Here is a 14,093-nt window from a genome sequence, read left to right on the forward strand (position 1 = left end):
TCTTATTATAGGGACAAGATTATATGGTGAATTGCCATAAAACTAAAATAACATGTAGGTAATATGTAAGTGCACCGAATACCACTGAAAATCAGGTTAATACACTATCCCGAAATGTAACAAAAAAAATTATGAAACTTATTGGTATTTTCAATCAAAATTTAACTATAACGACAAATACGTAATCTTTTAATTATTAAATTATTTGAAAATATTTAGCATGATTTTTGTGCCATATTTATTATTATTATTATTATTATTATTATTATTATTATTATTATTATTATTATTATTATTGGTAAAAGTTTATTTATTTTTAATCTTACAACTGTTATGTATTAGTGGCTCATTTTTACATTACAACATGAGTACGTTTCTTAAGCAAAAATAATCAACAGATTTATTTTATTTGTTTTGAATAGTTACACTTTAATATTGCAACATAATACTGTAAAAGAGAATTATGTATCGGCTAAAATGACACTGTTGTCATATTTGTTCAGTAATATGCTATCATTTTTAGTAAACCTACTTCATAAAAAAAACCAATAACACTGATTTTTTATTTTTTTTTTTTAATTAAATTATCCTGAAAATAAAGACATAGAATTTCGTCTCTACTTATTAGTTGAAATAAATTTTATGACTACATTTGTATTTAAAATGTTTGATGCAAAGTTACATTTATTTAGGTAGATTTTGTTGACAGCAACTTCTATGCCAGCAAAAGTTTAGAATTGATTCATACTAAGTGGAACTAACTAATAGAAGATAGTAAAAATTCTACGTGTCTGCAGGGAAAAGAATGTGCATTACTTGTTACAGAGGAAGCAAATACAGCTGGTAAGGATTAAAGTCAATTGCCAACCAGTTGACTTAAAATAGATACATAAGGGGGGGAAAAAAATAATTTGTGTTTCATGTGAAAGAACTAATACTTTTTGATGCCTACATAATGATTTAACTCAAAATAATTTTTTTAACAACCTAAAAATTAAACAACTAAATATCTTAGTCATTATTTACAGAATATTTACATAGAAACTTGTAAGACAACATGCGTCCCACTTACAGGAGGTGGCCACCTTGAATGTGACTTGAGCAAAGAATAGTTACGAGAGACTGAAAGTGACCAGCCCTTCCCTTTGTCAGCACTTCAGATATAAGATTTGGAAAAATCTCCCATTAACAAAAAATTCCAAAAAAATTAATTAAACAAGAAGCAAGGCCTTGTAGTTAAGAGAAAACTTTTTAACTAATCCATACAAATTTTTCAAATAAATAATGTCTTCCTGTTATTGTTGGATGGCTCCATGGACATTCCTCCACCATGAAAAGGGTTGATTTATGGAAAATGCCCTCTTTCATGTTTTCAGCTGGATGCGCCCTTGTATTACGCAACATGTTTTGAAAAATCTAAAATTCATTATCAATATAATTAAAAATGTCTACTACAAGGTTAGGAACATTCCTAGCATTTTTGGAAATGTATTTTGCTCAATCTATTGTTGATGTAAGGTTTGAATCAGGCTGGGGCCATTTGTTTATATAGCTGACATAAATTAATGCAGGTTATTAAAAAAAAAGAAAGAAAAAAACAATATTAATGATGAGTTGTAAGTAGCCATTAGATGGCTGTTCTTATCACAAAATGCTCAGCGACCAGATGTTTATTACAAAGTCTAGCTTTTCAAAAATAATCTCATAACATTACTATTTAACCTTACGTATGATACAAAGATCCAGATATATCCAAAATAGCTTTACTATGACGTTTGTAACACTAATGCAAAAATTTCACAGAATTGGCTCATTTAATTACAAAAAAACATAAAAATCACATAATTTAATTGTTATGGAAAAAGGAGGGGGGGGGGGGGGAAGGGAACCACTTAACCCACTTGTTTGCTTAAAAATTCTTTCCATTTGTTGGTGGGAATTATATATTTTTTTATTATTTCAAAGGGAGGGAAGATATATCTCCACATTTCCACCCTTCTAGCATACCTATCTATCCCCTTGTCTGTATGTGAAATATTTTTATTATTTTCAAGACATGATTTATGTTTTCTAAATATTTTGTAAATTAGTTTTGAAACAATTTTTTCCACCTTGCAACAATAGAGGTTCCATATCTGGGTTACTACCTAATTTTCAAGAAATTTATTTTCAGCCAAAACAATAGGTAATGTTTATGTAGCTATGTACAATTTATTTTAAAAGTATATTTATTATTCAATTAATGGGTACTATAAAACATACCTAGATATCTCATTCATTAAGTATAATACACTTATAAAATCATATTATCTTCCTTCATGACTACAATTAAAGGAGAAATGAGCGCAAATATATGAGATACACATTTCTAATGCATGTATACTTTATAATAACTAATCGCCCAACAGGTGGAATCGAACCACTCTGACGCAAGTCAGCTACAGGTTTGAAGCCTGCACTCCGGACCACCGAAGTTCAGCTGGGCAACTATTAAGAGATAAATTTACGTATATATAAATGTTTATATTAAAATATTTCCATCACTGGCAGAAATGATTTAAGGATACTATAATTTGAATATTTTTCAACATTATATAATGGTTTATTATTATTTCAAAAGAAAATTTATTGCAATTGTAATATTAAACACAGGTGAGGTATGTAGAGTTATGAAATTGACGTTAAACACGTTAGCATAGGACAAAAGTAACATCTGTAGTGTTAGGTTTCAGAAAAACTTGTGTAGAGAAACAGTTTCAGATACCGTGATGTAATATAAATGGAAGCCATGTTCATTTGTTGTTTACAAGAAAACCTCTTTAAAATAATAACATTACGATAGTTCATATAAAGCAGTAAATAATAAAAAAGAAGATAGTTGGCACAGTATTTTTGTTTTATATAAATTTACTGCAGACAAGAATCTTAAGTAGCTATAATATAAAATAAATTTTATTTGGATATGTTTGTATGAACAGAGCTAGTTAATTTACCTTATTTGTGAAATGGTTTTTGTATAAAGCCTCAGAATCACCACATTTTGAAACGATGATTTTTTCAATAAGCATTAAAATCAGGGCTATTACTTTCATTAAGGTATTTTAATATTTCAGGTGAGTAAGCCAGCTGTATGTCGCCCATTGGGTAGCTAGACTAAGTATGTGGTGAAAACTTGGCCAGGCCACTAGCTTCCGCGGAGTGGACCATTTTGGCACAAAGTACACATAAAACTTGCGCCTCCTGCTGACAGGTGGTGGCACTCAACATACACTGTCTTTCCCGGAACCAATTGAATGGAGGTTGGGTTGATTGGGGATCCGATGGGCGTGAAAATGAGCTTGATGCCGTCGCGTATCCTCCTGCATCTCCTCCATCGGGGCCTGATTTATGGCCCTCCCCGCCTGAACTTCCCTGGGCAGCGTGAGGTTAAGACACTGCAACGGTTCTGCGGGGGTGTGTCCGATGACCACATTGGTCTGATGCTGGAGCCAAAAGAGGAGAGCACTTAATATGATCTTCATCCATCTTGAGGCATAATTTAGTTTTAAATCTTGGTTATGGCACTTGGTAGGGTTAGCACGGGGGTGGTAGGTCGGAGTGGAGTGGTGTTCTACCCCCTACCTTTGACAGGAAGCTTTTCATTTCCATCCCATGAACTGTAACCCATTTGCCGTCGTCCGGGGTCTCGGGCTCGAGTCCCGGTGTGGCTCCTAGTGGGAAAAGGCGGTTCTTGATACGTATTGTCCGGGTGGGCGCCAGACTAGCTCGGCTCTAGTCGTGAGTTTGGGGTCGTGGATGTATGTGCCCCTGCGTGGCCCACTAGGGCCGGCGGCGGTGTTGCGTGAGATGATGTTTAAATAAGAGACGTGGAGTTGAGGTGGTGGTGTCGTACCTTTTATTCATAGGAGCGAGTCGTACACAATACAACACTCTACAGAGGTCCCCGGGGGGGGGGGGTTTACTCGTTATTCCGTGGCGCCGTATTGTTTGTGTTCCGCGTTACGTGGGCCTCGGACGCTGTTACGTCTCATACGTCTCACTGGTTACGCGGGTAACGTAATTTCGTAACACAAAGGCGGGACACAAAAGTACACTGAATTAAGGGGGTGCGCACAAGTTACGTGGCACTCGTTACTCGGGTAACGTAAGTTAGTAATACAAAATACGGGACACAAAATTACACTGAATTAAGGGGGCGCGCACAAGTTACGTGGCACTCGTTACTCGGGTAACGTAAGTTAGTAATACAAAATACGGGACACAAAAATACACTGTTAAGGGGTGGGCGGTTGGAGACGGCCAATCCCGTATACGAATGTCTCTGCGCGGGTGTTGTGTCCACTGTGGTGAAACACGCACCACAATTAAGTTTGTCCAAGCTCCCTTGCGGGTTTGTGGTCAGCGCCGTGTGCGTGACCTTAAGTAAAGTTCTGTGAGTTGCGGGAGGCGGCCCGTGCCGTATACTGAAGATCAACCCCGCTGGCCAAGTGTGGTGCGGGGTGTCTTTAAACTGATGCGGTCGGATTAGGTCCTGGACCGAAAAGGGGGACCGCGTACTCACGGAGAGGTTAAGTAAAAAAAGGGGTTCTGTTAATTAGTGACTATATTTACCGGACGTTACTTTCGATGAAGACAAAGGTTGTTGCCCCTCCGTGGGACGTAGGTCTGCCCCGGTCCGTGAGCTGTGCTGAACTGCCGAACTGGCATGGCGTCCGAGGGAGGCTCGGTCTCTCTTGCGCCAGGTTTGACCTCATTACGCTAGACTCTAAATGGGTGTGTCTGGAAGAGACTTTATTGTCGCTAAAATCCTAATTTAATGTTCCAGGAGGAATGGGTACGGTTCTTCTCTTGTCTACTCAGGTTTTCGCGGGTTTGCCTTTAATCGCTGTTCGGCTCGCCTGACTCGGGTGGGCCATGGCCAGGGGTGTGTTCCGTTAGCGGGAGCGTATACTGGCGGGTGCAGGTCGGGCTCTGGGGTGGTCGTCGGCTGGACGACGTCACATTAATGGTGAGCAACACTCTGGGCTACCCATAGCTCCTGCTCCAGGAGGGTCACCACTGTGCCAGTCTTCACGCTGGCCACAGCGAACGCCTCCGCCCACTGGGTGAATACATCTGTGGCCACTACGATAATGTGCCTCCCGCAGGATCTGCGTGGGTATGTCCCCAGTATATCCATGGCAACTGTGTGAAAATGAATGTCAGGTAATCGGGGAACTTACTGTTAACACCCTATCTGGGCACACTTTGTGCTGTTGGCAATGTTGGCATGCTCGGAAATACCACCGAACATCTGAGACCATGTCTAGCCAATTAAAAGTCCGCCGAATCTCCCTGAGTATTTGCTCTGCATAAGGATGACTGGCCAGCATGTGGTCATGGAGAACCCGGAAAATGGCCAGCCTTGCGGCCGGGGGGTGCATAAGCATGCCACCTACAATTCACGCTAAGGCCCTTGGTTTGGAGTAGCCCCTCGCATCAGTGTTGGTTTGGGACCATTCTTGTGCCACTGTCGTCCAGGCGGGCTCATGTACTGAGATCGTGGTGCTGCTCCTCGCGCACGTACACGATCAGGTCGGCCAGGGTGTCGGGTCTAGCCGGGGATTCGGGTTTGGGAGGGCAGTGCAATGCGTACAACGTGACTGGCAGTGTCTCTGGATCATGGCCGGTGTGCTGAGATGTCGGGGAAGTATGTCCTCCCACACCTGGTTATCGTGGAGCAAGTTGACTGAGTCTGGTTGGCGAGACATATCGTTTGCTAGCTGATTTTCCTTTCCTGGAACGTGTTCGATGGTGAAGGAAATACTCTGAATCATCAGGGCCCAATGAGAGAATTTCGATTTACACCCCTGAGCAGAGTACAGTCAGCACAAGCACTGGCGGTCCGTGCACAACGGCCGGCCGATGAGGTGGTGCCGGTACCGCTTGAGCACCCACACCCACCACCGCGAGGCACTCCTGCTTGTTCATGTGGTACCGCCTTTCAGTCAGGCCGAACTTTGCACTGATTCCCCTACCAGCTTATGCCCCTCATCACGCTTGATCAGGCGAAGGGCCTCGTCCACAGCGGCTGTACATTTGAACTTGGTTTTTTGGTGACAAGAGGTCAGTCATTGGAGTGGTGATAATCGTGAACTGAGTGATGAAAGATCTGAGCCAATTAAGTACCCTCATGAGTTTTTGGAGCTGCTTCCGCATGCATGGTGCCTGCCTATCTGCTACCGGATGACCTCCTGTTCTCGGGGACACGCCCCGAACACCTTCTCGAACGGGGGTTGGTGGGGTACCAGTGGGATGTAATGTTCCGTGATTGTGGTGCGGCGCAGTCTGTCTGTGGCTGCGAAAACCTGGGGCTTTCATTCCAATGCACTGTTTATGAGAGTGGCGTAGTCACTGGGCATGTTGTGGCGGAGATCAGCCAGGTTAGTAGTGTCACTTTATCTGCTACCATAGCATTTAGATTTTAATGTTAGCATTTCACTTGGTGAAATGCATATCGGGAATTTTATTGCGTAAGTACCCTTGTAATAAGAGTAAAGAAACACTTTTTGATCAACATTAGGTGGCTGTTCCATAAAATTTTAGAACATATTAAGACCTTAATGTACATAACATATTTAAGTTCGTCAACATTACAAAATGATCGATTAAACATTTTTTCTCATTTTCCATGCAGCGAAAATATAATGAATGTTTTTAACTCAATGCATCCAGCATTGAATAGCACATAACGAATTACATATTATTCCAACTAAGGTAATTATTCAAATTTTTTTACCTTAAAAAGGTAGTCCCTTGCACTAATAACGTGTTTTCAATTTTTTTTTTAATTTCAACCCCTTTTATTATGGTAATAATTCGTTTCTTCAAAAATTGTTTTAGCCAAAGTTTTAGATAAAGTTTAGGATTTATACAATAAATTACAACGGATTTGATAGTATACATTCAAACCTTGTTTTTTCCACCCCTTGCAGTAATGGTTGATTGGATAAAAATTTATTTAAACAAAAGTTATTTACAAAGTTAAACAAAAATAAGAATGGATTCGATACCGTACATGGAATTTAAGTTTGGTTTATTTTTTATTCCAACCTTAGAAATTTTTAATCTCTAGCAATAACTGTTTATATTATCAAAAAATGTTTCATACAGAAGTTTTAGATAAAAATTATGAAATTCACAATCAGTTTGTGTGCTTACTAAGGAAGTTATGAATTGATTTTCGTATTTGAACCCCTCTTTATCCAACCTTTGCAGCAATGGTTATATTTATCAAAACATTGTCCAGACAAAAGTTTTAATAATATTTATTAGTTTACAAACTATTCAAACGTATTTGATATTGTAATTACTAAGGTAGTTATTAATTTTTTTGTCCTTCAACCCCTGCTATTTTTCCACCCCCTGCAGTAATAGTTGGTCGTATAAAAATTATTTGAGACAAAATTTGAAGATAATAATTTTTGATTTTACAATAAATTATAATAGATTTAATAGTGTACGTGATGTGTAATTTATGTTTTTTTTTTTTAATTCTACCCCTGTTTTTTGATTCCCTTCCTGCAATGGTTCATTCTGTCAAAAATGGTTTTAGACAAATTATTTAGATAAAAAATACATCGTTTACAACTAATTTGAACGGTTTCGATAGTGTGCTACTAAGGTAGTTAGGAATTTTTTTTTAACTCCAACCTTGTTTTTTTCCATCCCTTGCAGTTATGGTTGGTCGTAAAAAAATGTATTTAGACAAAAGTTTTTGGTATTACTCCCACGAGTTATAATATGTTCAAACGGATATCCATCATATCATGGGAGTTATAGCGATTTTTCTGGTTTTCAAAAAACCTCCCCCATTTCTACCCCTTTGGTCGGATATTGCCCATAACGAACTCGACCAGCTATCGTGTGCCTAAAAATTATATATACACACAATTAAATTAACGATGGTTTGGGTGTCTATGGACCATGAAACGAAAAAATATAAAAATTTTCCGAAAGTCGCACCATGGTAACTGCTACAATAGAAAGTATTTCTTCGGAATATACTTTAAATGTATAATGAATGGGATTTGACATCCGTAAAAGTAAGTAATTGTTGTATTGTTTTACACATCTTGTTTATTTTCTTAAACAGTTATGCAGAGGTACCCCCCGCCCCAAACACTATGACTCACCCCCCCCCCCCCTAACCTAATGATGCGCCCCCCCTACCGAAATTTTTTATGCCATTTTCTCAATGATTTACTCAATTATTTTATAATATTATACTTTTTTAGTATTATATTTTATCACATTTTGCATTAATTAAAACTGATTTTCTAATAATAATTTTGGTCATATCAGGTAATATTTCCATCCTGAACCGACAGATGCCAAACTGCTTTTGTTGAGGAAAGTGCGGGGTTGCCAATTTGATTTACAAGATCCCTTTCAATTATCAAAGCACCATAAACGTATTTTCACATTAGAAGCTATAATTATGTAAATAATATATACATTTTTCTCGTCTTTTAACCACCCCCCCCCCTTAAATTTTAATGACGCAGTCTGCGTCGTTACCCCCCCCCCCCCACTTGTGGGCACCCCTGAGTTATGATTGTCACAGCACGTAAATTTTTGACTTCTCTTACGAAATATTCAGAATATTTACAGTTTGTATTCACATGTCTTCCCTTTACTTTCTCAGATACAGGAACTATGCATGAATTTAAGTAAATTATGTGAATTCCGTTACAGTAACATAATCACCACATAGTATGGGCGTAAGTTTTAAGGACTGATAGTGTACATACTTTTTTTTTTTTTTTTTTAAATTTGGAATATCAAAACTGTATAAGCAATGTAGGCCTGCTTACTTTTGTTTGCGTACCTATGTCAGCACATTTCGTCTTTCCTTTTAGTTTTCCATTTTGGGAATGAAAACAACACAATATATGATGACGTATTTTTGTAACTTTAAGCATTATAGCTCCCAACCACACAGCAGTTTGCGTTACCTACCTTTCCGCTTTTCATAATCATCCAGACTGCTAGTCGTTTTAACCATTACCCTTGAAGGCTGGCGACTTGCAGTGTTTCTGTTTCTGCGGCCGTGCAGTTAGTTACCACATTCGCCGCCAGAGCAGAGTTACAGTTGACCCAAGGTGTTTTTTAAGCATGATTTATAAGCAGAATCCACTACTTTTTTCAGAGGTCTGAACCAGAGATCAGGAAAGGATACAGATGGAGCATTAGCCGTCAGACGTGAAGCAGTTTTTTTCCCCCCATTTTTTACTTCTGATTTTCACATACCAATACGGCGAATGTTTGTTTAATATTTGTATCAGGTTTTATAGCCTGCTTTTATTAACGACTGTAGATAAGCTGTTTGGAAGAAAATTAGATCAAAATATTATATGTTTATATATATTAAAAGTCAAAAACGAATCTTCATAATACAAATGAATGATATGAGTCGACATTTTTCTCCAAGTTAACCTCCGATAAAGATACAGCTGATATATTGGTAAAAAAACGGCCGCCATCTTGGTAAGTGTAAAACACTGAAACCCCCTCCCTTTTTGGCTTCACCCCCTCGTCCAGAATCGGACATTATGCTCCATCTGTATGCTTCCCTAATCTCTGGTCCGAACACACTTCAATCTATGGCTGGAATTTGTGAGTTGCGAGAATAATAGGGCGAAAAATATAGCATTAGCACGCCATTTTTTTAAATTTGCAATCTATAGCCGTGACATAAACATGAGAGCCATGATTATCGGTAAGGATGAGAATGGGATTTTGTATTGTGCAACGAAATGAAAAATGAAATCCAGGAAATTTTCTTCTTTCGACCAACCTGATGGCATTGCTGTTCCCTGACATCATGGTGATCCATCCCTTATGAAATGCCGTATAAAATTAACTCTTGGTAAAACAAAGCTATTTCTGGTAGCTGACACTGCTGTTGCCAGCATGGGCGTCGCAAGGATATATTTTTTGGGGGGAGGGGGGGGGGACTTCAATTGATTTAGTTGTTGAAGAATATCCATCCCCTGGAAAAAAAATCGGGGGGTTCGGGGGTCCTCCCCCGGGAAAATTTGGGGTTTGAAGGTGAAAAAAGATGGTTTTTAGGCATTTTTCTTTCCTAAATATTCTAATTAAAGTTGGTTGCAATATATAATTTATTTTTTAATAAAAAATATTTTCAGAGAACAAATTTGTGAAAACACAGTTAACATATCTGCTGGTGCTATATCCACACAAAATCATTAATTTAAACAACAGGAGAAACTACGGAACTACGAAACTAAATATATTATTGGAGTGGACGAAATTGAAGACTTTTATTATTGGGGGGTGGGGGGGCGGGTTCCCCTTGTCCCCCTCGGTTGCGACGCCCATGGTTGCCAGGCTCTTTTTGTTGATGTGAGAGATCCTATTTGTTGTAAACCCTTCCTTTCAACACTGCGATCAGGGCGCCGGACAGTTGCTATGCCATTCTCGTCCTTATTGTAAATGTCTCGGGGATGAAAGTTAGACCGGCTCAACAATGATGAAAGGTAGCTGAAACACGTATCGAAGTTTTGCGTGTGTTGAAATTCGTTGCCCTAGAAATAATGGGGGGCTTGTGGACTTAGAACGGATAGGTTTTTGTGTCGTGTTGAAAATGCTGTGAACCAGTCCGTCCCTGCCATTTCCTTTTCGCACCACGTATGAGACTTTTCTTTATGGTTAGTAATTAGTGCCTTGCTATAACTATACGCTAGCTATATGGCTTCCTTAGGCGAGAGTCCAAAATTAATATAACTTTATTTTCATCACTAGAGGACGTTGCCTCTTATAATAAAAAAAATAGTTAAATCTGATGATGTTCCGATAGCATTTCAACATTAACTTTCGGACAGTATTGAGCTTAGAGTCTTGTAATGTGTGCCAAAAAACTTAGCAGCATTCCTGATGGAAATCAGATTATGTTTGTCTTTAACAGCTCTCAGTAATAAGCCAGGCGGAGGGGTAGTCTGTCAACCTTCTGCTTGTATGTCGGCATCATTTATAAGAAAAACTGAAGGAATAAAGAAAGTTTTGTAGTAACCAAAACTTTAATTATTTATTTTCTAATACTTATCAATGGTATCTCATATTTACAGCATGAAATAACTGTTATTTTATTATTAAATAGTATAATTGATAGATATAGCCTACTATAATTAAAAAAAATCCCTGATGTAAGATCTTACAATGTTTCATTGCCAATAGCCACTTTATTAGACAGTTTAATGTAACTAATAAATGTACAATCTTACAACAATACAAAAACATTTTTACTAAAAAAAAACCTTTTGTAAGCTGCTACATGGTGTAAGTTGGACAGTAACATTTAACCCCTAGCTTTTCTTACCAAGTAGCCCCAAAGTGTCAGAATTCATTAATTTTTTACACTAGGACTAGGTGTCTAAAATATTTCAAGTAAATAGAAATGGTGTACATTATTTTGAAGCAAAACGTTTAAAGAATGTGGATATGTTGTTAAATTTCTCACATTTTTTTTTATCAATTAACGTGCACAGCAGTAGATTACCGGGACTAAACATTTCTTCTCGCACTTACCATGTACGCCAACATGGCTACTCTAAGGAAATAAAAGTTTGAGTCAGCATGCGGTTAATTTTACGTCCGACAGGCAGTGAGTGACTCTTGTTACGTCTGGATGAAAATTCTGCATATGTACTCTCGAGGATTCAACAACTAGCTCCTGTCACTTTATTTTGATCGTTTTGTGTCGTTGGTGGTGCTTAGGGGCAGGCATGTTTCGCGAAAAAACCTGAAAGTCTACTAGATTGCAACTAGGTATACCCGCACCAGCGGTTTCTTCCTTGTGATTGGTGGCCGTCTGCGAGAGAAGTCGTCGCCTTGTTTTACCGAGCCACTCAGGACGCGTTTGATTCAGTACTGACTTAATGTTATTGGTGTTGTAACAATCGACATGTACCTGAAAGAAATTCACCGAATCGCGGAACCCAGACGGTGCTACATTGTTTTGACTTTCAGCTGGTCTCGAAATCTTTTCGCGAAATATGCATGCCTAGAGATTGGGAAAATTCGCACTTTGGATGACCTCCAGGATAGGCTCCACCATCCCCTACATACTCGGGCAAATGCAACCTGCTCATTGGCTACTGACTCGTGTCACCTGGGACGCTTGCGATTTGATAATTTTTTGGTTGAAGGTTTTTCATTGGACCTAAAGTCCTTCAGATAAACTCTGAGCCAATCAGAGAAGCAATTTAAAGGTACAGTTGTTTGGATTCTATCATATCGTGAAATGAATCCGCGAATTTTTCCGGTCTCTATGCATGCCCCTAGCTGATGCATTAGAAAGACGGCAAGTTGGAAGGTGTGGAGCTACCAACCAATGAGACACGGCCGTGCCTGTATCCTTGGGGGGGGGGGGAGAGAGAGAGAGAGAGAGAGAGAGAGAGAGAGAGAGAGAGAGAGGACGTGACTCTGGCGGGGGTGACGCATCGGCCGGTGCGTCGACGCAACAAGACGCATGGGGCCGACGGAGGCGTCTTCGTTAGGCGGCGCCTGTCACAACAGGCCGTCGACACCCGCGGCGCCATCGGAGCGCCTCCAGGGGCGAGTCAGGGCGAGCCGGTGCCTCGCCTGAAGAGCGCCAGACACTCGTGTCCTACCTCGTTCTTTATTTCACCGTGTCCTCTGTGTTCAAAAACCTTTTTTTCCTTCTGTGTTTGTCCTACCATGATCACCATTTTTCTTTTTTGGGTTGCTACTTGTCTTTGTCTTCCTCCGTTTAAAATTTATTTGACAAGGATTTACTGTTATTTGAATGCTTCTTGCAAAGGGGAATATGTACTGTGTTAATAAATTATTTTGGACATACGTCATCGCAATGGAATGTGTTCAAAATAATGTTTTAAATCAATGCTTTACTGCTTTAATCTATATTTACTGTGCATCCTACTATTTCTTTTTTTTAGGTTCTGTGTTCGTCTCTGTCTTTTATATGCTAGCGCCTGGTGAATTACATTGTTAAAGAGTTTTGCGAAAGAGGTCACTCAAAAAAAAAGTTTTTTTTTATAAACTACATACCATAATTTTTAAGTGACTACCTCCTTAACATTCTGTTCGTGATAGTGCTACTTAAGGGGGTGCCTCCCATTTCAGGTCCAGATTTTATATTTACAGTTGTTACAGATAAACTTGTAGACTTTTTCAATTGTTTAACTTTCACGAAATGAAAAATATATACAGCGCCTACTTTTTGCATAATTAGCTGCCAAATTTACATTTGTAACGTTTTTGGGTTGTACAAATAAGGAGAATTTAATTTATTGAAAAAAATGTAACTTTTTAGATTTAACTGCAATGTCATTGGCTACTTCAAGAAATGGTTTTAATTTCTCAAATTGGTTACGATTTTGACAGCCAAGAAACATGAAATGAGTTTTTGTGATACAAATGCAAACCATATCATGAAGTAGCCAGTGGCATTGCAGTTGAACCTAAAAAGTTTCAGTTCTGCAATAACTTAAATTCTCCTCATGTACCTACTTGTACAATCCAAAAACGTTAAAAATGTAACTTTGGCAGCTAATTATGCAGAAAGTATGCGCTGTATAAAATTTTCGTTTCGTGAAAGTTAAACAATTGGAAAAGTGTAAAAGTTGATCAGTGAATAATATAAATATCAAATCATGACCTGAAATGGGAGGCACGCCCTTAGGAGCATTTACCTCGACGATGTTCGCAGCGGCAGTGGCGGACAAGTTGGAACAGGCGACGCGACGGCGGTATGTCGCAGTCGCGGCCGGCATCCCTATTGGCCCACTGCGCCGCCAAAGAATGCGGTCCCCTCGCCACCCCCTCCTCCTCTTACCATTCCCAAACCCCCCCATTATCTCCCTCGACTTTACATTTATTTTTGATCGCGGAGCGCCGACTTTGTGCCCGCGCGCCCGCCGAGACGGGCTTAACGACCGCTGCGATTTATCGCGCCGCGGCGACGAGTGTCCTTTTAACTGTTCTGTCTGACCCGCCGCGAAAACGACGCGAGGCGACGCGAGGCCGGCTGTTTGGGCAGCAAGGGCGTA

At 39.3% G+C, this 14,093-nt stretch overlaps 1 non-coding gene across 1 annotated transcript; it reads right to left on the minus strand.

Annotated features, from left to right (window-relative positions):
- Positions 1-2,398: 2,398 nt before the first annotated feature.
- Positions 2,399-2,485, minus strand: Trnastop-uca (transfer RNA opal suppressor (anticodon UCA)). Its single transcript has one exon. It is a non-coding gene; the product is annotated as a tRNA-Sec (tRNA).
- Between the last annotated feature and the right edge of the window lie 11,608 nt (positions 2,486-14,093).

This window comes from Bacillus rossius (assembly GCF_032445375.1).
Source record: "Bacillus rossius redtenbacheri isolate Brsri chromosome 4 unlocalized genomic scaffold, Brsri_v3 Brsri_v3_scf4_2, whole genome shotgun sequence".
Taxonomy (NCBI): Eukaryota; Metazoa; Arthropoda; class Insecta; order Phasmatodea; family Bacillidae; genus Bacillus; species Bacillus rossius.